General features: G+C 41.9%; 1 long non-coding RNA gene across 1 annotated transcript; it reads right to left on the reverse strand.

The window, feature by feature from the left end:
* Nucleotides 1-2310: 2310 nt before the first annotated feature.
* LOC103230759 (uncharacterized) lies at nucleotides 2311-22362 on the reverse strand. Its single transcript, XR_496670.3, has 2 exons — nucleotides 22108-22362; nucleotides 2311-2819 (listed from the first exon to the last, which is right to left on the reverse strand). It is a non-coding gene; the product is annotated as an uncharacterized lncRNA (long non-coding RNA).
* Between the last annotated feature and the right edge of the window lie 4267 nt (nucleotides 22363-26629).

Genomic DNA, 26629 nt, shown 5'->3' on the forward strand with positions numbered 1-26629 from the left:
CCATATAGTGGCCACGATTGGCTGTTGAGTGTTTCTCTCCTTGGGCATTTTTTAAAAAATCACTAAATACTTTATATCGCATAGAATTTTTGTTGTAAACATGTTGAAAGAGCTGTTTTAGAATTAGCTAGACATTGATTTTTTTCCCATTTTGATTTTTTATGTCACTGTTGTGCACAGATTTTTTTTTTTTTTTTTTTTTTTTTTTTTGAGACGGAGTCTCGCTCTGTCGCCCAGGCTGGAGTGCAGTGGCCGGATCTCAGCTCACTGCAAGCTCCGCCTCCCGGGTTCCCGCCATTCTCCTGCCTCAGCCTCCCGAGTAGCTGGGACTACAGGCGCCTGCAACCGCGCCCATCTAATTTTTTTTTTTTTTTTTGTATTTTTAGTAGAGACGGGGTTTCACCGTGGTCTCAATCTCCTGACCTTGTGATCCGCCCGCCTCGGCCTCCCAAAGTGCTGGGATTACAGACATGAGTCACCGCGTCCGGCCGTGCACAGATTTAAAAAAAGAAAATACAAACAAATCTAATTGGTCAAGGTATTCCTAAACGTTTTTGCATTCAGAGGCTCTTTCGTCAATCATCTCCGGCCCCCAACCCTGGCTTTATTGAAGTATGACTGACAAATAAAAATTCTACACATTTGGCCAGATACAGTGGCTCCCCCCTGTAATCCTAGCACTTTGGGAAGCCGAGGCGGGCGAATTACCTGAGGTCAGGAATTCAAGACCGCCCTGACAACATGGTGAAACTCCATCTCTACTAAAAATACAAAATTAGCTGGGCATGGTGGTACATGCCTGTAATCCCAGCTACTTGGGGAGGCTGAGGCAGGACAATTGCTTGAACCCGGAAGGTGGAGATTGCAGTGAGCTGAGATCACACCACTGTGCACCAGCCTGGGAAACAAGAGCAAAAAAACTCTGTCTCAAAAAAAAAAAAAAAAAAAAAAAAAATTGTCACTTTGGGAGGCCAAGGCGGGTGGATCACAAGGTCAAGAGATCAAGACCATCCTGACTAACATGGTGAAACCCCGTCTCTACTAAAAATACAAAAATTAGTTGGGCGTGGTGGTGTGTGCCTGTAGTCCCCATTACTTGGGAGGCTAAGGCAGGAGAATCGCTTGGACCGGGGAGGTCAAGATTGCGGTGAGCTGAGATCATGCCACTGCACTCCAGCCTGGCAACAGAGTGAGACTTCATCTAAAAAAAAAAGAAACTGTACATATTTAAGGTGTACAATGTGAAGTTTTGGTCTATGTATATATCGTGAAGTGATTACCACAATCAAGCTAGTCACATATCTATCATGTTTGTTTGTGTGTGGTATGAATGCTTAAGATCTATTTTCTTAGCAAAATTTCAAGTATACATTTTTTCCCCTTTTTTTGAGATAGGATCTCACTACATTGGCCAGGCTGGTTTCAAACTCCTGGGCTCAAGCAATCCTCTACCTCAGCCTCCTGAGTCGTGGGGATTACAGAGGCCACCGTACTCCACAACACATTATTATTCACTGTGGTCGCCATGCTGTAAAGTAGGTCTCCAGACCTTGTTCACCTTATAACTGAAATTTTGTACCCTTTAACCAACATCCCCTAGTCCATAGTAACTCCCCTACTACTACTGTGTGTTATGGTGAGCTCGACCTGTTTAGATTCCACATGAGTGAGATATGCAGTGTTTGTCCTTCTGGGTCTGGCGTATTTCACTTAGGATAATGTTCTCCAGGTTCATCAACGTTGTAGATCCGTGGGCATTTTTAGAAGTGAGGGTCTGCCTGTGAAGATTTCCTGGAAGCTTCTGCCCTCTAGTGCCCAGCCTGAGAGGTAGTGTGGCACCATCCCTACTTATCCTTGCTTCCTTCCTCAATTTACTCATCGCGATTCAGCGTGAGAATATGATAAAGTCAGCAGGATGGAGCTGAGTAGTGCAAATACATAGCAAATCCTATAAAGACTGATGGAAGAGAAATTGGGAGAATCTAGTTAAATAGACCCAAAAGCATGCACACACTAGTATTTTTTCTTTACCTCTCTCTTGCGCCCTCTGCTTGTAAGTCACCCTCCAGGAGAATTGTGCAGCCAGTCCTCACAGTCCCCCATCACTGTTCATGTCCTTAATCTCCCTGCTTGCTTCTGCCCTTCTTTCCAGGCGGAGAATGTGGGTTACCTGGTGGGAGCACAGCAGATCTGACTGAAGGTCTCTACGGATCCAGTAGAAAGCATACCTTCGAATAGGTGGGCTTATATCGGTCATTTATTGTTGTCTAAAAACAGATTTGTATGATGAGAAAAATAATGCACGCTCACTGCAGAAAAGTACAAATTCCCCCACTTACTTATTTCTGCATGCAGATGCTTATTTAACTCAGGCTGAGTAGGTTAAGGTAAGAAATTCTGGAATGGGAAGACAAATCATTGGAGAAGAGGATAGTGGAGCTTCTAAGAGAGTCCAGGCAGGGTTCACACCCAGACCCTGCAGTCTTTCCCCTCCTCTGAACGCTGCCCCTTGAAGTGCTTCGGTTTCCCTTCGTTCAGAGCGTGCGCCTAATATCACCGCACACATTCACATAGTTCTTTCGGCCTCAGACCTGTGATTGCTTGGGGATCTGAGCACCACGGACTGGACTGGCGTGACCTGGTGGGTTGGGCTGAATGCGGGCGCTGGCGCCGCCGCCATGGCCAAGCCCTGCCCTGCAGAACAGCTGACCTGGGCCAGCTGAGACGTACGTGCCTCCCCAGCAGCCTGGCTGCATCTGGTATCCTCTTTGACTTCATCTGGCATCTCTGTAACTCGAGGTCAAGCGGAGAAGAATAACCTGTTGAAATAACAAATCCATTAAGTTATTTTTAAATATGGATAAGTAAAAAATAAGAAAACAGAACTGGTTTATAATCCCACCTCCTAGCTAGCCTTTGTGGACATTTAAAAAATTACAGGCACAGCCTTAAAATGTGCGTAACAGCATGGGAAGGTCGATAGAAACGAAATGAAAAGTCGATAGAACAGAAATGAAAAGTCGATAGACTTTCTATCCGGCAGTCCTTCATTTCAAAGATAACCATTACTATCTCTGGAAAAAAAATTTACGTATGTGTATACTTATCTTTTAAAATTTGTAGAACATGGATTTTTTTTCCATATTCATTCTGCTGCTGTTTTCTTTTTTCACTTCCTATTTCTCAGAGATATTTATACATTGGCACATCTAGATGTAATTAATACTTCTTAAGAGTGCATAGAATTCCATTTGTAAGGTAGCATAATTTATTTAGCTTATTCCTTACTCATGGATATTCAGGATTTAGTTTTCTCACTATAACCACATTGCAATGAACATATGCTTATGTCTATCTTGGAATATTTTTGTTGGTGTAATCTATAGGGTAATTTCATAGGAGTGGATTCCCTATAGATTCCCTATAGTGTGCCAAGTCGCACAATGTGGAACTACACTTTGAAAAGGTATTGGTAGGCCAGGCGCAGTGGCTCAAGCCTGTAATCCCAGCACTTTGGGAGGCCGAGACGGGCGGATCACGAGGTCAGGAGATCAAGACCATCCTGGCTAACACGGTGAAACCCTGTCTCTACTAAAAAATACAAAAAACTAGCCGGGCGTGGTGGCGGACACCAGTAGTCCCAGCTACTCGGGAGGCTGAGCCAGGAAAATGGCGTGAACCCGGGAGGCAGAGCTTGCAGTGAGCCGAGATCCGCTCCACTGCACTCCAGCCTGGGTGACAGCGAGAATCCGTCTCAAAAAAAAAAAAAAAAAAAAAAAAAAAAAAAAAAGGTATTGGTACATTTTGTCAGGTTGCCCATAAAAAAGATCATACAAGTTTGGCCGGGCTTGGTCGCTCGTGCCTGTAATCCCAGCAACTTGGGAGGCCGTGGTGGGCAGATCACCTGAGGTCAGGAGGTTGAGATCAGCCTGAACAACATGGCGAAACCCTGTCTCTACTAAAAATACAAAAATTAGCCGGCGTGATGGTGGATGCCTGCAATCCCAGCCACTAAGGTGGCTGAGGCAGGAGAATTGCTTGAACCTGAGAGGCAGAGGTTGCAGTGAGCCGAGATCTCGGCATTGCACGCCCAGCCTGGGCAACAGGAGCAAAACTCCGTCTCAAAAAAAAAAAAAAAAAAAAAAATCATACAAGTTTATAGTCTCACCACAAAGTGAACAAAGTTGAGCATCTTTTCATATGCAAAATGACCATTAATATTCTTTTTTCTGTGAATTGCTTATTCATATTCTTTGCTCATTTTTCCATTGGGTTCAGCATTTACTGATTTGGCTGAGCTTGATAAATTAAGAAAGTTAGGCTTTTGTCTTTCATTGTGTTTTGTAGATGTTTTCTCCAATTTGTCCTGTGTGTTTTAACTTTGTGTTTAGTTCTTGTTTTTGTTTGGTTTGGTTTTTGCTGCAGCAGCATTTTTAACATTTCATATGGCAAATTTGGCAGAGTACCTTTAGGCTATCGGCTTTTCTATCTTATTCTGAAAGGCCTTCCCCACTGCAAGCTTATAAATCAATTTACCCATGCTTTTTATTTAAAATAACAACAGCAGTAGCCGCCACGTTGTTGTTGTTAGGAAAGCCAGATAGTCAATGCAGAAAGTTTATAAAATACACTTAAGAGACAGAAAGAAATGTTATCGTGAAATTGCTAGAGATAGTCACTGTGAATATTTTGTCATAGGAAGTTCCTGCCTTTGATTCTATGTAGTAACTGCTGTATTTTGATGTCATGAATTCTACTTGTTAAGTATTTGAGTTATATTTTTAAAAAACAGTTTTATTGAGGTATAATTTATATATCATGAAATTCACCCGTTTTTAGATGTATAATTCAATGACTTTTAGTAAACTTACATAATTGTGCAATCATCACTACAGTCTAAGTCTAGAATCTTTATTTCTTTCACCCTGGAAAGAAACCGTGTGTCCATTTGCTGTAACTCTCTGTTCCCTCCCCTCAGCCTTAGGCAACCACTAATCTACTTCCTGTCTCCATGGATTTGCCTTTTTTGAACATTTTACAGAAATGGAATCATACAATATGTATGTTTTTGTGTGTTTGGCCTCCTTCACTTAATATGAGGTTCATCTATATTGTAGCTGTATAGTAATTCATTGTTTTGATTGCTAAATAGTATTTCATTGAATGGATATGCCACATTTTTGAGTATCCATTATCAGTGGAAGGACATTTGGATTATGTCCACTTTTCAGCTGTCATGAGTTTTATGCTAGCTAGAAATGTTTGTCTACAAGTTTTTATGTGGACGTAATTTCATTTCTTCTGGGTGTGTATCTAGAAATGGAATTACTGGGTCACATGATAACTTTATGTTAATGTTTGGTTGTATTTTTGAGGAGCTGGGACTGGGATCAATTAATATTGAAAACCTTAACTAGGAGTGCAGACAGGAGCCTTTAGAGGAAAACCTCCCCAAAAAGGCAAGACCTGTACAGTGTTTAAAGTTAGAGGACTTTAAAGCTGGGCACGGGGGCTCACGCCTGTAATCCCAGCACTTTGGGAGGGCAGGGGGTGGGCGGTGGATCATGAGGCCAGGAGTTCGAGACCAGCCTGGCCACCATGGTGAAACCCTGTCTCTACTAATAATACAAAAATTAGCTGGGTGTGGTGGCACGCGCCTATAGTCCCAGGTACTCGGGAGGCTGAGGCAGAAGAATCGCCTGAACCTGGGAGGTGGATGTTGCAGTGAGCTGCGATGCTGCGATCGCGCCACTGTACTCCAGCCTGGATGACAGAATGAGACTCCATCTCAAAAAAAAAAAAAAAAAAAGAGGACTTTTAATAGAGCCTAAGGTTACCTTTGGGTCTTGACCTAACAGAATGTTAGATGTGTTTCTTTTTGTGCGATATCAGTTGAGGCACTAATGTGTAATGGACAACAAATACAAAAATGAGTGTAAGACTGAACCCCACATGGGCAAAACTTAGAAAGGGTCAGGGATAAGGAGATGAGGACAGATGTTTGTACACCCATGTTCAGAGCAGCATTATTCACAATAGCTGAAAGGTAGAAGCACCTCAAGTGTCCACTGATGAATGAATGGAAAAACGAAGTGTGGTCTACCCATGCAATATTCCATCTGACACATGCTATAGCATGGATGAACCTTGAGGATATTGTACTCGGTAGAATAAGCCAGTCACAGAAAGAAATATTGTATGATTCCACTTATATGAGGTTCCTAGAGCAGTCAGATTCATAGAGACAGGAAGTTCAAATGGTAGGTTAGAATTCATGTTAGAAACTCTGGGTACAGAGTTTCAGTGTGGGAGGATTGAAATAATTTTGGAGATGGTTTGGTCGTTACAGTTGCACAGCAACATGAATATAGTTAATACAACTGAGCTATACATTTGAAAATGGTAAAAATGCTAAGTTTTATGTTGCATGTAATACCACGTACAAAGTAATGAAAAAGAGGGGGATTCCAGTATAGCCAGAGGAGGGGTTTTTATGCCATGCCCTGTCTCCAGACTCTCCTCTTCTCCTCCATTCCGCCCATGACTGGGAAAAGGGCTTCAGTGGGATTGTCCATGAGCTTGATTTGTGTTTGCTGAAGTTGGGACACGTTCAGAATGGGGTTGGCACCTTAGGAAATGGAAGGGCTAAGAGGCAGGTTCACCAACCAGCAGTGAGGTCTGGAGTGTGCTGTTGCCTCTGGAATATCAAGGCCAAGGTCTCTCAATATTTCCTGTCCCCCAGAGTAGGCCCCTCCGCGGGAGAGCTGGCTAGAACCGTTTGTGAGTGCTGCCTGGGGAGCCACTGGGAAGGGTGGAGTCTGCAGCAGCATGAAGCCATGTGGAGTGGACAGTGGGGAAAAGCAGTCTGGTGGGTGGAATGTTTTGTTCAAAGCCTGAGAATTAGGTGAGAGGCCTCAGCAATTGGGTAATTAAAAAGAAAACAAAAGCCCATGAAATTGCTTCATGGAAGTAAACGTTTGCTTTCACTGTGACAAGCCCAGAGTGCAGGGAGCCACCCAGCTAAGTAGAATCCGTTGCCCCTCCCCAGGAAGGGCCCCAAACAGCAGCTAGTGGGAGAATGGAGAAGAGAAGAAGATGCCCACACCTTCTTTTTCAAAGCAGGCAGTCTTTAGGCCTCACTTAGCCAAGAAGAAAAGGACTCTGAATGAGGACTGAAGGGTTTGTTAATATCTTGGATGGAACCTGTACAAGTTACTAAACCAATGTTGATTTTATGATCTTAACACTGTAGAACCATCCATTATCTAAGAGTGAATGCAGAAGTGATGGGATTTGCCCAAGTATCCATCCAAGGATAGGGGAAATTATCTCCATAATTATATTTTGAAGGTACCACGGGAGAATAAACAAAAACAAACAAAAGACAGTTATTGGCTTGGCTACAAAACTGGTTTAGTCAATATACAGATTGTACTCCCAACCCTTTTTCCCCCCAGGTATATCTTTATTTTTTTCTACAGAAGAACATTTTTTTCCCCAGTGTCTTTGTAAAGACTTTTATTTTTGTGGTCCACATGCTTTAACTTGTGTATGGAAATAATCTGGACCGAGTCAGAAATCGTGGGTTCTAGTCTGTCTTATAGTCTCAGTCTTCTTCTTTATTTTGTTTTAATTAATTTTATTTATTTATTTATTTTTGAGACGGAGTCTTACTCTGTCACCAGGCTGGAGTGCAGTGGCATGATCTCAGCTCACTGCAACCTCCACCTCCCAGGTTCAAGTGATTCTCCTGCCTCAGCCTCCCAAGTAGCTGGGACTACAGGCATGTGCCACCACATCCAGCTAATTTTTGTATTTTTAGTAGAGATGGGGTTTCACCATGTCGGCCAGGATGGTCTTGATCCCTTGACCTCGTGATTCGCCCCGCCTTGGCCTCCTAAAGTGCTGGGATTACAGGTGTGAGCCCCTGGGCCCGGCCTCTTCTTTTTTTTTAATTTAAATTTTTATTTTCAGTTCTGGGGTACATGTGCAGGATGTGCCAGGTTGTTACACAGGTAAACGTGTGCCATGGTAGTTTGCTGCACAGATCAACCCATCACCTAGGTATGAACTCAGCATCCATTAGCTATTTTTACTAATGCTTTCCCTCCCCCAGTCTCAGTCAAGAAATTCTTAACAGGGGTTGTTGGGTGGAAAGAAATATGTCTCTTGCCATGTGACAATGTTATTATAAAGATTAATATATCAGCACTGGGCTATTTATTTGGGGAGTGAGGGTAGAAGGAATAAATGCTACATTTGTACCTTTAAAAATTGTTAAATACTCTTCTATTAATGTTTGAGCCTCCTTTCCAATTGTACATGAAATAGTCCTTACAAAATGAATCACTTTCTTAGTTTAGTTAATGTTCATAGAAACCATTTGGACTTATTTTACTCAAAAAGGGAGTTATTAGAAGGATGCTGGGGAAGGATATCTGGATTCCTGAGGGCCAAGACCCAGGGAGCAAGAAGCCATCAGGAATTCCCAGGCCTCATCTGCTTCATTCTTTTCTTTATATCGCTGTAGTTTCAGCCATACACAGAGATCACAATTTCATAGTCCCCAAGAAACAGCTGGGTTAGGGACATAGGTCTCTTAATGTAGAAGGGCTGCCAGGAACTCGGCTAGTGGGTGTGTGGGGACAGACCTTGGAGAAAAGGGGTAATTGTGCACTGGATTGACATAAAAGAAGTGTCTGCTATGAAGCTATAGCAGCCTCCCTTATCCATGGGGTATCAATATGTTTCAAGACCCCAATGGATGGCTGAAACCTTAAATACTACTGAACCCTAGGGATACTGTGTTTTCCTCTGCATACCTATGATAAAGTTTAATTTATAACTTAGGCACAGTAAGAGATGAACAGCAATAACTAATCATGAAATAGAAAGAATTATAACAGTATACTTTAATAAAAGTTATGTGAATGCCATCTCTTTCTCTCTCAAAATGCTTTGTTGCACTGTCCCAAGGGTAAACTAAAAACCATGGACAGTGAAACTGCAGATAAGCAGAGACGGTTGTATTTGGAAATGAAGCCATCATTCATTTCCTTCCTGCCCACCAAAAACCCACTGTATTAGGCCATTCTTGCATTGCAATAAAGAAATACCTGAGACTGGGTAATTTATAAAGAAAAGAGGTTTAATTGGCTCATGGTTCTGCAGGCTGTACAGGAAGCATGGCACCAGCACCTGCTTGGCGTCTGGGGAGTCCTTAGGAAGCTTTCAATTATGGCAGAAGGCAAAGGGGAGAAGGCACATCACACGGGGAAAGCAGGAACAAGTTGGGGTAGTGAGGTGCCACACAATTTTAACCAGATCACCTGTGAACTGAGTGAGAGCTCACTTATCACCAAGGTGATGGCCCAATCCATTCACGAGGGATCTGCTCCTGTGATCCAAATACCCCCTACCAGGCCCCACCTCCAACACTGGGGATGACGTTTCCACGTGAGATTTGGGTGGGGACAAATACCCAAACTATCTTGCTGACCAACCCCTAACTGTGATCACTGCAAATAAACTCCAGTAACAGAAAAAGCAGTCCAATGAAAGATATAACAATTTTTCTATCTCCTCTGAGTTTACAAAAATGAGCTAGAAATTTGGTGTGTGGATGAGTTTGTCTAAAGTCTTGTATATGCTCAAGAATGTCTTGTCTGTGAGTGTGCTCTCTAACATTTAGAGAAACTACAGAACGAAATTATAATGTCTTTTCCCATGAAAACTATTCGGAAAATGGGGCCGGGCGCAGTGGCTCATGCCTGTAATCACGGCACTTTGGGAGGCCAAGGCGGGCGGATTACGAGGTCAGGAGATGGAGACCATCTTGGCTAACACGGTGAAACCCCACCTCTACTATAAAAATACAAAAAATTAGCCAGGCGTAGGGGCGGGCGCCTGTGGTCCCAGCTACTCGGGAGGCTGAGGCAGGAGAATGGTGGGAACCCGGGAGGCAGAGCTTGCAGTGAGCCGAGATCACGCCACTGCACTCCAGCCTGGGCGGCAGAGCGAGACTCCGTCTCAAAAACAAACAAACAAAAACAAACAAACAAAACAACAACAACAAAAAACCCCACAGGAAAATGGATGCCAGTTGACTGTATCAAATTTCGTATTTGTAGACTTGGTAGATTTGGAACTACTAAAGTAGATCCTATGAGGACACAGATAATTGAACAACGACCAAAAAAAAAAAAAAAAAAGAAAAAAAACTCTGTGTCCTAGATGACTCCATGAAATGTAAGTCAAACACTGTGGTATACCATATTTATCTTAACAGAGAAACACTCAGAAGCCTAGCCGGTTTTTTGAGGGAAGAACTATTTGTGTAGAAACCTGGAGGTACAAACCATTCAGTAGGAGAATTGTCCTATTATGCCTTTAGCCACATCTCATTTAAAATTTTGAGTAAAGAAAGTTCTAGAGCCTGTAGTAAAAAATATTTTCAAATGTAAATTCATTTATTCAAATACATTTTATCTACCCTTTCCTTCCATCTGGCACCTTCTCAAGGACCTCTCTAGTACAGTATTTTGGGATCTTGAATCAGCTGCTGACCATGGCTCTTAGTTGCATAGAGACCTCTTGTTGTATTTGCTTGTCATGGAGCTTAAAATTTATTATTTGGTAACCAAAGATAGACACGGGTTCAGGATCCTGCAGAAATTAAACAAAGGTCCTTGAAAAACTTGGATGTATCCTGCTTATCTTTTCATTTCTCCTTTTCCTGGGTTTTCACTGGTATCTGTATGGGAAAAATATAGCTATATTTTCCTCTTGTATTCTCAAAGGCAAGTACTGAGTATCCCAGATTCACCATTTGACAGGAAGTAGTGTCATCACTGTGGACAGATCTAATACCGATGGAAAAGAGCTGATGTAATTTATATGCTCACTATGATTTCTGTAAGTCTTTACAGAATTGTTTTATGTTGTAACAGCAGCTGAAGGCAGCTGTATTAAGCAACATTGAACAGAGCAGTAAAATGCATTTCAGACCAGGAGGAATTCAGCCATTCCAGAACATGGTGCCTTCCACATTGAAGGGCAAATCACAATCAAAATAAGGCCCACAAAGTTTACTTCACCTACTGTGTTTGGAACTTTGCCAAACCACAACTTTAACAGTGACATAGACATATAAATATATAATGTACATGAACAAATGACCAGTAAACTTTGACATCTGGTTTTTATCTTAAGTCTGTTTCTTTGTCTTGTCACCGTGGAAAAAAACCCGGAAAAGTCTTGAAAGCTAATTAGCTCCAAATTTACTTTAGGAATGAAGGGCCAAAGAGTTTTGATGACAAATTTTTCTTTGTTGCAGCTGCCAAGCTGGTCTCTGACCCCTCAGTTTAATGGAAGTGATTATTTATTTGCACATAAGTCCTTTGTTTTTTTTAATGCAGAACTCTCTTTCCTGGAAATAGGTACCTGGCTTCTAATTCCCATTTGCAAAGAATTTGCTGTCTTAAACAAGCTTCAACATACTGTACTAAACATATCTTTCAATATATTCCTTTATTAAACGGATTTCTAGGCTTTGTCAGAGGGAATGTATAATAATAATATGTGTTGTTTTTTGAGTTTATATTTTCCTTCAAATTAAACAAATTTTTCCTTTAAGACTAATTTCCCACCCAGTTTACATGTTCTTAGTGAGTGTGCATGCACACACATATGTACACCTACACACACATACACACACACACTTTCTACATTCTTGTCTTTTTCATTATATTTATGAATATATTATTTTGGTATAGGTGTAAATGAAAAGTTATTCATTTCAGGTTATCATTGATTGTCTATTATTTTGAAAGACCAAAGTTTGACTTAATTCCACTTTATCATAATCACAAAACTTCTGGTGGGCTATCTCATCCTCTTAAAGCAGTTAAATAGCTTTTATATAAATGTGAGTGTATATATTATATGTATACAAATGTATATATACATACATATTTGAGAAATATATATAATATGGCATATATATGAAAGCACCACTGAATCAGACACATTATATACATTTTTCTTTATTTTAGAGCAAAAAGCATTTAGGGGGAAATGTATCGGCTGAAGTTAAAGATGTGGGAACTCAGTAGTCATAAAGTTGCTCGTCTAATGGTGTCAATGTCAGTCCTCCAGCCTAATGGGAAAGGTATGGAGAACCCCTTGGCTTTCTTCTCAACAGAACTTGTCTTCTCTTCCTCCTCTGCACACTGTGAGACTTTGTAGGACTTAGAAGGCTGTGTGTGTGAATCAGCCAGGAAATAGATCTCTCTTCTGGGCTTAATCAACCTCTGCTGCTCTTAGGTCTTTGCAGAGGTCCTGGGATTGCAGGTTCTGGACCTAGCCCAAGGAAGCTCAGTTTTTCCTTGCCAAAATTTACGCAAATAACCTCCAGAAGAGGATCACTTTTTCTTTTTTTTTTTTAAGAGCATGAATGTAAGTGTCACTCATTCTCCCATATAAACATCGGCATAAATAGCTGATTTTATCCTTGGGGTGGCATAGTCTATCCTACGACTGCCAAAAGAACCTGGACTCTGCCATGGTAAATAAGCCCCTCATCTCGCCCAAGAAGAAGGACATTTATATGGTTAGAAATGCCTACATTTTATTACAGGTTTAAAATTTGAAACGAAATGTAAACATTGTGTTTGGCATAGCTGGGAGTAAATTTACATTGCTAATGGTTTCAAAACAAAAATAAGCTTTACTTAGCAAAGAAAACTTTAATAATTCTATTGAAAATAAATTTTAACTGCTATGGCAACTGTAAAACAAAGATAATAAACAAAAGAACCATAGCATGAAACCATATCATATTTGTAGGTGCCATGGGCTGAGAGATTAAATCTTTAGTAATTCTTATGAAAACACAGTGCTTCAGTCAATTTCTGGATCTTACTATCGGCATACTGTTATGAAGACACATTATTTTGCTTAGTCTGCTTGCCTTTTAGTGAACTTAGTTATATTCATGTCTAAAAAAAACTGTAAACTTATTATGCATGATTCATTTTTTCATAGTCTTCAAAATGATTTTAAGGATAGATAATGATCTAGTAAACTAATGTTACAATTAACTATTAATTATTGGCTATTTAGATTTATAGTTTCACTTTTGTAGTTTTTGCCTCTATTGACATATTTTCTTAGGATAAATTTCTAGGAATAAAATTCTTGTGTGAAGGGGTTATTGATATTTATTTTTCTTTTCTTTCTTTCTTTTTTTTTTTTTTGAGACAAAGTCTAGCTCTGTCACCCAGGCTGGAGTGCAGTGTTGCTCACTGTAACCTCCGCCTCCCGGGTTCAAGCAATTCTCCTGCCTCAGCCTCCTGAGTAGCTGGGATTACAGGCGCTAACCATGCCCAGCTAATTTTTGTATTTTTAGTAGAGACAGGGGTTCCACCATGTTGGCCAGGCTGGTCTTGAACCCCTGATCTCAGGCAGTCCACCCACCTCAGCCTCCCAAAGTGCTGGGATTACAGACATGAGCCACCACGCCCGGCCCATTTATTTTTCTTATTTACACATTTTCTTCCTTTGACTTGTTTGCTTGTGTTTGTTCTCAGTTTTTAAAATCATGAAATATTTTGGTCATATAGAAAAATATACAGAAGGCTCTTATTTTATTTTAGACCTTTTCCCCTGTTGTTTAGGCACTTGTGTGAGCTCAAGAAACATCTGATGAATGAAAAGATCCTCCTTTGGTGCTTTAGAAATGCGGTTTTGAGATTAAGTCAAATCAATAAGTCTTTATTGAGCATATATTATGCACAACAGCACAGACCAAAGCGCAAAGAGATTCTGGAAATTTTGACTTAATGAGTTATTTCAATTCCGCTAGGGCAGAAACTCTTGTTCACTTTTCTCCTTGGGTGACAGGTGGGTCTGCATCGCAGCTGCTCTGGAGGAAGAGCTAGCCATCTCTTCCTGCTGTCACCGTTGCCTTGGTAGGCCTGGTGTGTATATGGGTGTGTACTTGTCTTTCTTAACCTTTCACTTTTGAAGATCTTCCTTCTTCATCTTGTCCTGCTATCTGGAAGGTGAGAGGTTGCTTATATCATCTCCATTTGTGTGCAGTCTAAAATGGCTACAGGGCAGCCTAAGCAAAGGGGCTGGAGGAGAAGATGTTGGCTATTTCAGGAGAAGACCCTGAAGAAATCCCTTCTCCCCAGAGGAAAAAAGTCACGGGGAGAGATCGAGATGGTGATACCTAATAAAGCAGTTTTTAGTCAACTTCTACCACCTAGTGGCCGTTTCTGAGAGGCTTTTTTCCCCTTGATTTTTAAAAGTATTTTGACAGACGCAAAGACATTTATATCTGTCAATCCATGTTTTCTTAAAAAATATCAAGATCAAAATAACACAGTGTCACAAAGAGAAGTAATCATTGCAAGAACTAAAACTCAGAGATGCTTAAAGTTGGTTCTTGGGCAACCACTTATATTTTAGTTTGCTCTCTTCAGTCGTATTTGAATTTTTAAAATTCTATTTGAATTTTTATTGTCACATGTGTATGATACTTTTATAACATATATTTTAAGTTTTTAAATTTATAAAGATCTTTTAAAAATATAAATAGGACCGGGCACAGTGGCTCATGCCTGTAATCCCAGCTGAGGTCAGCAGTTCGAGACCAACCTGACCAACATGGTGAAACCCCATCTCTACTAAAAATACAAAACATTAGCCAGGCATGGTGGTGCGTGCCTGTAATACCAGCTATTCAGGAGGCTGAAGCAGGAGAATTGCTTGAACCCGTGAGGCGTAGGTTGCGGTGAGCAGAGATCTTGCCACAGCACTCCAGCCTGGGCAACAGAGTGAGACTCAATCTAAATATATATTTTTACACACACACACACACACATATATATACACATATATATATATAAAATAGATATATATACACATACATCCACGTTTTGAGGGGTGTTAATTTCTGGCAAAAGGAGTATTAAATATGAATGTGAAAAAAGTTTAAAAGGAAAAATTTTAAACGTTTTTCAGATAACCTTATATAACATGGGAAATAAACATTACTTTAAAATTTACTTCATTTGCTCCTACTTCATCAAATCAAAAGGTTTCCATTTCTCAGGTTGTTTTCATTCATTGATCAATATGCAAACATAGTTTTTCTCTAATATATAACAGTCCATCCAGATTTTCTGACATGGGATCAGAATCTTTAAATGCTTCATTATGGAAACTTCACCATCTACAAAGGGGTCATGAGTGAAATCAGTAGAATTTTCTTTGCTTGAGATCTCTGTTGCCAGAAAGGCAAGTGGGTTTTGTCAGATGCATTGTGTTTTGACGAAACAGTGTAACTGATGCTCGGAAGCCTGGAGCGAACCTTCTGGTACAGCAGAGGGCCCTTCTGTTGTGTAAGTTTTGCAGTAGCACAGATTGCAGTCTTAGCTCTGACACAGTCTTTGTGATTTTGAACAAAAACTAGGCTTTCAGACTTGATTCCTTGGTGCATTATTTTGCTAGGACTGCCATAGCAAAGTACCACAGACTGTGGCTTACACAGCAGAAATATATTGTCTCACAGTTCTGGAGGCTGGAAGTCTGAGATCAAGGTGTTGGCTGTGTTGGTTTCCTCTGAGACCTCTTCTCTTGGTTTTCAGGCAGCTGCTGTCTTGCTGTGCCCTCACGTGGTCACCCCTCAGTGTGTGTCTGTGTCCTCATCTTCTCTTCTTATACGAATATCAATCATATTAGATTAGGGTCCACCCTTAATGACCTCATTTTAACCCAATTACCTCCTTAAAGATCCTATTTCTAAATACAGTCACATTCAGAGGCACTGGGGTTTAGGGCTTCAGCACTTGAATTTTGGGGAGTCACAACTCAGCTCATAGTGCCTGGCTTGGGAATATGGCTAATAATTTTGCCTGGCAATTGTGCAGTTTCAAGGTCATGTTTAGAAAACTCCTGGTGTGATGCCAAGGCATACAGTAGCTGCTCAATGAACAAGCTGTTATTCCTACGTAAGTTTGGATTTTGAATATCAGATTTCCTTAAAGTGAGGAGCCCCTATAACAGAATGCAGGGATTTTTAAAATATTGGATCAAAATGCCATTCAGTCAGCTAGGACCTGAAGCTAATCTATCTCATTGCATCTTCTCTGGCCTAAATGCTGCACCAAGACACTAAATGCTCCACTTTTAGGAATGCTTAGTTGTCCTGTCTGGGTCCACTTACTCCAGTTACTCCAGCTCACCCTGGGAGGCAGTAAGCCATCCCAAGAATCTTGGTTAGGACCATAGGTCCTGGAGTCCCCAAGATGTCCAGCTCCATTGCTTACATCCTAGACATAGGCATGGTATTTAACCTCTTTAAAGCTTCAGTTTCCCCATTTGTGAAATGGGGGTAATTGCATCAGTACTAAATCTGTAGCATTCATGTGAGAACTGAATAAAATGGTCAAAGTAAAGCCCTTGGCATAATGGTAACAGACAACAGGTAAGCTCTTAATTTTTAAAAATGTTTAAAAATTGTTTTGAGACAGGTTCTCACTCTGTGCCCTAGGCAGGAGTGTAGTGGTGCTATCACAGCTCACTGTGGCCTCGAACTCCTGGGCTCAAGTGATCCTCCCATCTCGGCCTCCCAAGTAGCTTGGGACTACAGGTACTGGCCCCATACCTGGCAAATTTCATTGATTTTAATTGTTTGGCAGAGTCTCGTTATGTTGCCCAGGGTTGTCTCAAACTCCCGGGCTCAAGTGATCCTCCCGCCTCATCTTGGTTTCCTGAAATGCAGGGATTAAAATACAAACCACCGTGTCTGGCCGGTAAACTCATTACTGTTGGCTTTTATTATGATTTTTATTTGCCTCCCAGTACCTAGGCATCTAATTATAAGAGGAATGCCCTTTCAGAATGCCTGTCGTAGTATTGCAGTTAGCGGGGTAGCTCCACTGCATTCCTGAGAAGTGAGGCTGGGGAGGCTGGTACGTCTCCTGCATCCTGCTGCTACCCCATAAAGGAGGAGCCCAGTGGGACTCGACTCCCAGCCTGCACACCTCCTCCTCTTCCTTAGCTTACTGACCTTTCTCTTAAGGGCTTTTTCCTCCCTCTGCCTACCCTGGTAATGACTACCCTCTTTTCCATTCTTTTTTTTTTTTTTTTTAACTTTTATTTTAGGTTCAGGGGTACATGTAAAAGTTTGTTACATAGGTAAACTCCTGCCACAGGATTTTGTTGTACAGATTATTTCATCAGCCAGGTATTAAGCCCAGTATCCAATAGTCATCTTTTCTACTCCTCTCCCTCCACCCACCCTCCACCCTCAAGTAGACCCCAGTGTCTGTTGTTTCCTCCTTTGTGTTCATAAGTTCTTATTATTTAGCTCCCGCTTATAAGTGACAACATGTGGTATTTGGTTTTCTGTTCCTGTATGGCTTTGCTAAGGACAATGACCTCTAGCTTCATCCATGTTCCTGCAGAAGACATGATCTTGTTCTTTTTTACGGCTGCTTAGTATTCTGTGGTGTATATGTACCACGTTTTCTTTATCTAATCTGTCATTGATGGGCATTCAGGTTGATTCTATGTATTTGCTATTGTGAATAGTGCTGCAGTGAACATTTGTGTGCATGTGTCTTTATGATAGAATGATTTATATTCCTCTGGGTAGACACCCAGTAATGGGATTGCTGGGTCAAATGGTAGTTCTGCTTTTAGCTCTTTGAGTAATCGCCATACTGCTTTCCACAATAGTTGAACTAATTTACACTCCCACCAACAGTGTATAAATGTTCCCTTTTCTCTGCAACCTAGCAGCATCTGTTATTTTCTGACTTTTTAATAATAACCATTCTAACTGGTGTGAGGTAATATCTCACTGTGGTTTGAATTTTCTCTAATAATTAGTGGCATTGGGCTTTTATATGCTTGTTGGCCGCATGTATGTTTTCTTTTGAAAAGTGTCTGTTCGTGTCCTTTGCCCAATTTTTAGCAGGGTTGTTTTTCTCTTGTAAATTTAAGTTCCTTATAGATGCTGGATATTAGACCATTGTCAGATGCATAGTTTGCCAGTATTTTTTCCCATGTGTATGTTGTCTGTTTACTCTGTTGGTAGATTCTCTTGCTGTGCAGAAGCTCTTAAGTTTGATTAGATGCCACTTGTCAATTTTTACCTTTGTTGCGATTGCTTTTGGTGTCTTTGTCATGAAATCTTTGCCCATTCTTTTTTTTTTTTTTCTTTTTTTCTTTTTTTTTTCTTTTTTGCAGACGAAGTCTCACTCTGTCGCCCAGGCTGGAGTGCACTGGCATGATCTCGGCTCACTGCAACCTCCCCCTCCTGGGTTCAAGCAATTCTCCTGCCTCAGCCTCTGGAGAAGCTGGAACTACAGGTGCACACTGCCACACCCAGCTAATTTTTTGTATTTTAGTAGAGACAGGGTTTCACCATGTCGCCCAGGCTGGTCTCAAACTCCTGAGCTCAGGCAATCCACCCACCTCGGCCTCCCAAAGTGCTGGGATTACAGGTGTGAGCCACTGTGCCCAGCCTCTCTGTCCATTCTTATGTCCTGAAGGGTGTTGCTTAGGTTGTCTTGTGGGATTTTTATAGTTTTGGGTTTTGCATTTAAGTCTTTAATCCATTGTGAATTGATTTTCGTACATGACGTAATGAAGGGGTATTAAGCCCAGCTTCAATCTTCTGCATATGGCTAGCCAGTTATCCAAGCACCATTTATTGAATAGAAAGTCTTTTCCCCATTGATTGTCTTTGTCTAGTTTGTTGAAGATCAGATGTCTGTAGGCATGCAGCATTATTTCTGGGCTCTCTGTTTTGTTCCATTGATCTATGTGCCTGTTTTTGTAGCAGTACCATGCTGTTTTGGTTACCGTAACCCTGTAGTATAGTTTGAAGTCGGAAAGCATAATTTCACCAGCTTTGTTCTTTTTGCTTAGGATTGCCTTGGCTATTCAGGCTCTTTTTTGGTTCCTTATTATTATTATTATTATTATTTTCAGAGTCTCACTCTGTCACCCAGGCTGGAATGCAGTGTCACAATCTTGGCTCACTGCAACTTCTGCCTCCTGGTTTCAAGTGATTCTCCTGCCTCAGCCTCCCAAGTAGCTGGGATTACAGGTGCATGCCGCTATACCTGGCTAATTTTTGTAATTTTAGTAGAGACAGGATTTAACCATGTTCACCAGACTGGTCTCGAACTCCTGACTTCAGGTGATCCACCCGCCTCAGCCTCCCAAAGTGCTGGGATTATAGGCATTAGGCACTGCACCTGACCCCATATTAATTTTAAAGTAGTTTCTTTTTTCTAGTTCTGTGAAGGATGTCATTGGTAGTTTGATAAGAATAGCATTGAATCTGTATGTTGCTTTGGATTGTATGGTCATTTTAATAATATTGATTTTTCCTATCCATGAGCATGGGGTGTTTTTCCATTTGTTTGTGTCTTCTCTGATTTCTTTGAGCAGTACTGGAGATCTCTCACCTCCTGGTTAGCTGTATACCTAGGTATATTATTCTTTTTTTGTAGCAATTGTGAGTGGGATTGCCTTTCTGATTTAGCTCTCAGCTTGACTGTTGTTGGTTTATAGGAATGCCAGTGATTTTTGTACATTGACTTTGTATCCTGAAACTTTGCTGAAGTTGTTTATCAGCTGAAGGAGCTTTTGGGCTGAGACTCTCTGCCTAGTTATAATCACGTTAACAGTATCTGAAAGAACCTTCTCTTGGCCGGGCGCAGTGGCTCACAACTGTAATCCCAGCACTTTGGGAGGCCAAGGCGGGTAGATTACCTGAGGTCAGGAGCTTGAGACCAGCCTGGCCAACATAGTGAAACCCTGTATCTAAAACAAACAAACAAAAAATTAACTGGGCATGGTGGCAGGTGCCTGTAATCTTAGCTACTCAGGAGGCTGAGGTAGGAGAATCTCTTGAACGCAGGAGGTGGAGGTTGCAGTGAGCAGAAATCACGCCACTGTACTCCAGCCTGGGAGACAAGAGCAAAACTCCATATCAGAAAAAAAAAAAAAAAAAAGAATCTTCTCTTTCTTTTGCTTTCCATTGACAATTCCTCCCCACACTTTTCCTCCCTTCTCTGCAAAACTTCTTGAAAATGTAGCCAGTATGCTGGACATTTGCTTCTCTGCCATTCATATCCTCCTTAGCACCTTCACCTTTTTGTCCTGCTCCTGGAGTTCTACCTGAAACAGCTCCCTTGAAGCAATTCTTCTCTTTTGCCTTCTTACTTGTTCTGTCTTTGCAGTTCTTATTGCCCAATATCTTCCCCTGGCCACCCACTTTTTTTGTGTGTGTGACAAGGTCTGACTCTGTTGCATAGGCTGGAGTGCAGTGGTGTGATCACAGCTGACTGCAGCTTTAACCTCCTGGGTTTGAGCAATTCTTCCATCTCAACCTCCCGAGTAACTGAGACCACAGGTACATGCCACTGAGGCAGGCTAATTTTTATTTTTATTTTTTGCAGAGATGGAGTCTCCCTACATTGTCCATGTTGTTCTTGAACTTTTGGCCTCAAGCAATCCTCCTGCCTCAGACTCTCAAAGCCACAGTGCCCAGTCCCACATCTCCTTTTTGGAACTATTTTTGTCTGGTTTTCATGACTTTGCTCTGGATTGTCACAAGACTAGTAAACTTCCGCAGATGTCTCTAAGTCTCTAACTTGATACTACACTTCTAGAGTGTGGCAGGACCTGGGACATGAACCCAGCTTAGACACAGGGAGGAAGTTGGTGTGAGAAAGGGAACGGGCACAATTGGAGCCAGGGGCCTGACTGGGAAGACTTCCTGGGAGTGCTGCCTTCCCTCTGTTCTGCTTCTCTTCCCATCTCTTACATCTTTTTCTTGCTTCCCTTTCTGGTCCCACTCCTTAAAGGTGGTAGGACCCAAGTTTCAGTGTTCTGTTCCCGTTCAACCTTCTTATCCCTCCTAATGCTTCAATGATCATATCTACGCAGATAACTGTCTCTTGACCTTTCTCCTGACCATCAGTCCCTCATCTCCTACGACTTGCTAGGGACTTCCAACCACGTCCAGCCCACATCTCAAACTTAACTTTAGGGGTGCCATTATTTCTTCATACTGCCTTGCACTGTGGTCCTTTCCTCTCAATTCCTTCCACTCCATCTCCCTTCCACTTTCCCACCACCTCTCTCCTGCCTTCCCACTTCCAGTCCTCCCAACCTGTGCCTGGGCTCCTCATTCTGCTGCCTCTCTTTTCCGTCGGGGTCATCTTTCCTCCAAAGCCTACTTGGTTCAGATTCCCCGCTGCTTCAGAATCTTTAATGGCTCCTTCTTGGTGATGAGAAAAAAGCCCAACCCCTTAGTTAGTCTGGCATTAGAGGCCCTTCACAACCTGGCCTTCACCTTCGTCTCTGAAGTCACCTCCTCTGGATTCTCACCGAGATGAGCTGTCAGCTGCAGGTTGGGGGTTCCGTTAGACAAGCCATGTGGCTTGACTCTCAATTTTCCTCTTGCCTGAGAGACTCTCCCTGTCTTCTCTCCTCTTTGACAAAGACCAACTGAGCCCATAGTGGTTTTCTGCCTCCTCCAAAGTTCTAAATAACTTTAAAAAAAGTGTCTCTGTGGACTCCTCAAAGAGCCAAGACCCCTGCAGGCAGAACCTGTATTTTATTTGGGTGCAGAAAGTTTGCTGGGCAATCCAATCCTGCTGGTTGCACTGCCAGTTACTAGCCATGCTGTGGGCACCTCTCTGCATCTCAGCTTCTTTGGTTTATTATAAAATTGGAATGATTCCTTCCTGCTTTCCCAAATGTCGTTTGTAATAATCAAAAGAGCGAATGGATGAGAAAATGCTTTGAAACTCTAATAATAAGCAATGTCAGATATTGTCAATTTTCCTTTCCAATCCCTGGCTTGTCTGTCTATCCGTATCCCTCTTTCTTACTATAAACAATCAAGTGTAAAGCAGACTTCTCAGCTTTAAGCTTTGCCTGGAAAGAACAATCGCAAAGGACTATCACTCCTTAAGCCCCAGAACATAAGAAGATTACCAACTGGGCGCAGGGAGCTGGGATCCTTCTGCCAGGCTGCTCAGATGATGGGTGCCCGGAGGAGCAGGTACTTACCATCTGTCAAGGCATCTGGCTCATGCTCAAGAATGCAGCTCAGTTTCTCAGCTGAGAACACACATCTGACCCAAGGTGTGAAGCTCAGGATCTCAGACATGTGTGATCCAGGATGATTCATTTCCCTGTATGGTCCTGTGAGAACACGTTCGCCTTACGCATTTTCTATTACTATCACGGCCGTCAGTGGAAGGCAGATATTTAGTCTCTGCTCACTCTATTCGCCACCACTGCCAAATGGCTGATGCTGCTGAGGGCTTTTCTCAAACTGGCGGGGGTGTTCTCCTTATCACTTGTCTCATGTGTGTTTCATTTCCCTTTCTCTATTTCTCCAAGGTTAGGATTAAAAAGAACACATTTCTTTATTTATGACTTTATTTAGATATGTACAGTGCTGGATGGCGTGCAAGCCAATTTCATAGGCTTATTCTTAGTTGGTCCTTATTCCTGTGAAGTTCACAGCCCTAAAATTTAAAATGCGAGGAATTGCAGGAAGTGGAAGAAATAATTGCACCTGGTATCCTGAACCATGTCACTGCAGACCTGCTTACCTACTGCCTTATCACATGTCCTCTGTTACGTGTGAGCCAGTCTCATCTATTCAAGTAGCCTGTTATTTTTTTTTGAATTGATAGACTTTATTATTTCTTTTTATAGAGACAGAGTCTCTTTATATTGCCTAGGCTGGTCTCCTGGACACAAAGGATCCTCCTGCCTTGGCCTCCCAAAGTGCGGGGATTACAGGCGTAAACCACCATGCCCGTGCCTGACCAACAGACTTTTTTTTTTTTTTTTTTTTTTTGAGATGGAGTTTTGCTCTTGTTGCCTAGGCTGGAGTGCAATGGCACAATCTCGGCTCACCAGAACCTCCACCTCCTGGGTTAACTATTTTTAAGAGCAGTTTTAGGTTTGCAGAAAAACTGAACAGAAAGTATAGAGTTCCTGTATACTCCCTCCCCTTCCCCACAGCTTCCTCTATTATTAACATCTTGCATTGGATTGCACATTTGTTACAACTGATGAGCCAATATTTATACATTACTATAAACTGAGGTCCATAGTTTACATTAGGGTTCACTCTTTGTGTTGTACATTCAGTGGGTTTTGCCAAATACATAATGTCATGTATTCACTGTTACAGTATCCTGCTGAATGATTTCACTGCCCTAATAATCCCCTGTGCTCTGTCTATTCATCCCTTTTCCCTTCTCTTTGCCGCCAAGCAACCAGCTAATTTTTGCATCCCCCGCGGTGCCTAGCACTGCTTGTGTATCCAGGAGGTGCTAATTACATGCATAGATTGTTTGATGGCAACAGTAACCAAAGAGATGAAACCGTGGATTTAATGTCTACATGGATATCAACACATAGTCTTGGTGTACTCAGGCAGTGCTTCTAGAATCATCATCTGTAGCAAATCATGGGATGTTTCAAATCAGTTCTTCATGAGCAAGAAGGTGGAAAGCCTCTGGATTAGGACAAAATCTTCTCAATGAGTGAGGTGCTTTAGTCAGCGTCTCCTGGGAAGGGCTGTGGTTTGATCACGGTGTGCAGCTTTGCTGTTTCAAGGACGCTGGGGGCAAACCAGTCAGATGAGCTTCTGGCATTGACGTTGTGCAGGAGGGGCAGCTGGAGCTGTGGATGAGTGCACATTTCCTTGGGCAAGTGCTTTTGCAAGAGCCTCAAGGGCTGTCAGTGCTATTAGTTCCCCAGTAGTGCTAGCTCATTGAGTGTCATTTCCTGGAAGACAGGTAAAGAAAATAGTTGATTTTGATTGTTAGAGAGAATGACTTTCTTTGATGAATGAATGGAAAAAAAGGCCTTCCTGACAAGATGATAAAACCTCTTTATAATACTTCATGCAAACTTCAACTAAACCATCTTATTTCTCAGTTGGGGTAGTGAAATGAATAATTATAGAATAGGGGAAGGGAAGATAGAAACTAGCAATGATTGAGGGTTGCTACATATGAAGCTGTTCAAATGCATTATGTCATTAGAGTCAGTTCTTGCATATATGCCTGAATGGAAAGAATTTTGCACAGATGACTTTTTTGAATGCTTGGCTTTAGAATTCACATTCAGTTGTTTTGAAAGAGGGGCAGGCAGCTGCAGATTGACCTTTCCAATTCCATGGGAACCAGGCTTGTGATAAAGTCAGCTGTCAGTCACTAAGCAAAGCTCAGCAGATGGGTGGTGAAGATGATCTGGGAGCAAGGAGTATCTTTGGTGGATGATATGGTTTGGCTGTGTCCCCACCCAAATCTTGTCTTGAATTGTAGTTCCATTAATCCTCACGTGTGGTGGGAGGGACTTGGTGGGAGGTAATTGAATCATGGGGGCAGTTACCTCCATGCTGTTCTCGTGATAGCAAGTGAGTTCTCATGAGATCTGATGGTTTTATAAGGGGCTTTCCCCCTTCACTCTGCACTTCTCCTTCCTGCCACCATGTGAAGAACATGTTTGCTTCCCCTTCCATTGTGATCGAAAGTTTCCTGAGGCCTCCATAGCCATGCTGAACTGTGAGTCCATTAAACCTCTTTCCTTTATAAATTACCCAGTCTCAAGCATGTCTTTATTAGCAGCATGAGAACTAACACAGTGGAACTGTAAACTATTTCCAATGGTCATCACTGGTCTCCAGTCTCTGTTCTCACATACTGTAGCGTGGCCTCAGGGATGTGTTTCTCATCCTCTTCCCTTGCTGGAGCCTCCTCACCTGAGTGCCCTTAGGAACGGATAGCTACCAATCCAATGATATATTGAAAGGTTAAAAATCCAGAGGGTAAATAGATCCCTGGAGACTAAAAAAGGAAGTTGCTCAATATTGCCTCAAGATTTTAATGATGTACTTTCAGACCCCTAAGTTTCCTTATGTACCACATATACATACACTTCAGTTCAAACTCTGGCTGTTTAGAAGGCTAGTTGAGCTGTAATGACTCATTGTTCTTTGAGAAAGCACAAAAAGCTGACTGGAGTCAAAGCAAAAGAAGTAGTGATTGCCTTTTCTCAGTAGGCAATAGGTGAAGGGAAGTGGTAATCATATTCTCAGAGGTTTCAGGCCAAAGACTTGGAGATGCCAACCCATTGTGAAGAGAAGGTCAGGTAACAAGAGCCTTCAAACCAGACCAAGATGATCAAAGTAAAAATTCCTTAGCCACCCTCCCACCCCTATGCATCAGAGCTGAGCCTCAGACACTGAAGGAGGGCAGCCTGGAATCCAGGTGGCTCCCCATGTGAGCTCCCCACACCAGTAGGCTCCATGCTGTGTTCACACATTAATAAAAAGAATATGTCTCTTTAGTCCTTCCTTCCCTCCTTCCCTCCTTCCCTCCTTCCTTCCTTCCTTCCTTCCTTCCTTCCTTCCTTCCTTCCTTCCTTCCTTCCTTCCTTTCTTTCTTTCTTTCCTTCTTCTTCTTTCTTCTTCTTTCTTTCTTTCTTCTTCTTCTTTCTTTCTTTCTTTCTTTCTTCTTCTTCTTCTTCCTTCCTTCCTTCCTTCCTTCCTTCCTTCCTTCCTTCCTTCCTTCCTTCCTTCCTTCCTTTCCTTCCTTCCTCCTCTCTCTCTTTCCTTCCTTCCTTCCTCTCTCTCTCCTTCCTTCCTTCCTTCCTTCCTTCCCTTCCTTCCTTTCCTTCCTTCCTTCCTCTCTCTCTCTTTCCTTCCTTCCTTCCCTCTCTCTCTCCTTCCTTCCTTCCTTCCTTCCTTCCCTTCTTCCTTTCCTTCCTTCCTTCTCTCTCTCTCTTTCCTTCCTTCCTTCCTCTCTCTCTCCTTCCTTCCTTCCTTCCTTCCTCTCTCTCTTCCTCTCTTTCTCTCTTTCCCTCTTTCCCTCTCTCTCTCTCTCTCTCTTTCTTTCTCTCTTCTTTCTCTTTCTTTCTCTTCTTCCTTCCTTCCTTTCTTTCTTTCTTTCTTTCTTTCTTTCTTTCTTTCTTTCTTTCTTTCTTTCTTTCTTTCTTTTCCTTCCTTCCTTCCTTCCTTCCTTCCTTCCTTCCTTCCTTCCTTCCTTCCTTCCTTCTTCCTTTCTCTCTCTTTGACAGAGTTTTGCTCTTGCTGCCCAGGCTGGAGTGCAGTGGCATAATCTTGGCTCACTGCAACCTCCACCTCCCAGGTTCAAGTGATTCTCCTGCCTCAGCCTTCCTAGTAGCTGGGATTACAGATGCCTGTCACTACACCCAGCCACTTTTTGTATTTTTAGTAGAAGACGGGGTTTCACTGTGTTGGCCAGGCTGGTCTCGAACTCTTGACCTCAAGTGATCCATCTACCTCGACCTCCCAAAGTGCTGGGATTACAGGCATAAGCCCCCATGCCATGCCTCATATTTCTTTTAAAATAAATTATATACATTCTTTTAAATTGTAAAAACCCAAAAAGCCAAAAAATTTAAAAAGAATGAGATAAATAGTATCTTCAAATGATTTAAAAAATGATATATAATAGTTAGATTTAGACTTGGCTTCATATAAGAAAAACAACTAACGGGTGGCATAAACAAGGTAACAATTTTTCTCTGTTCCGTAAAGGAA

The sequence above is a fragment of the Chlorocebus sabaeus genome, chromosome 25 (genome assembly GCF_047675955.1).
Source record: "Chlorocebus sabaeus isolate Y175 chromosome 25, mChlSab1.0.hap1, whole genome shotgun sequence".
In the NCBI taxonomy this organism is placed as follows: Eukaryota; Metazoa; Chordata; class Mammalia; order Primates; family Cercopithecidae; genus Chlorocebus; species Chlorocebus sabaeus.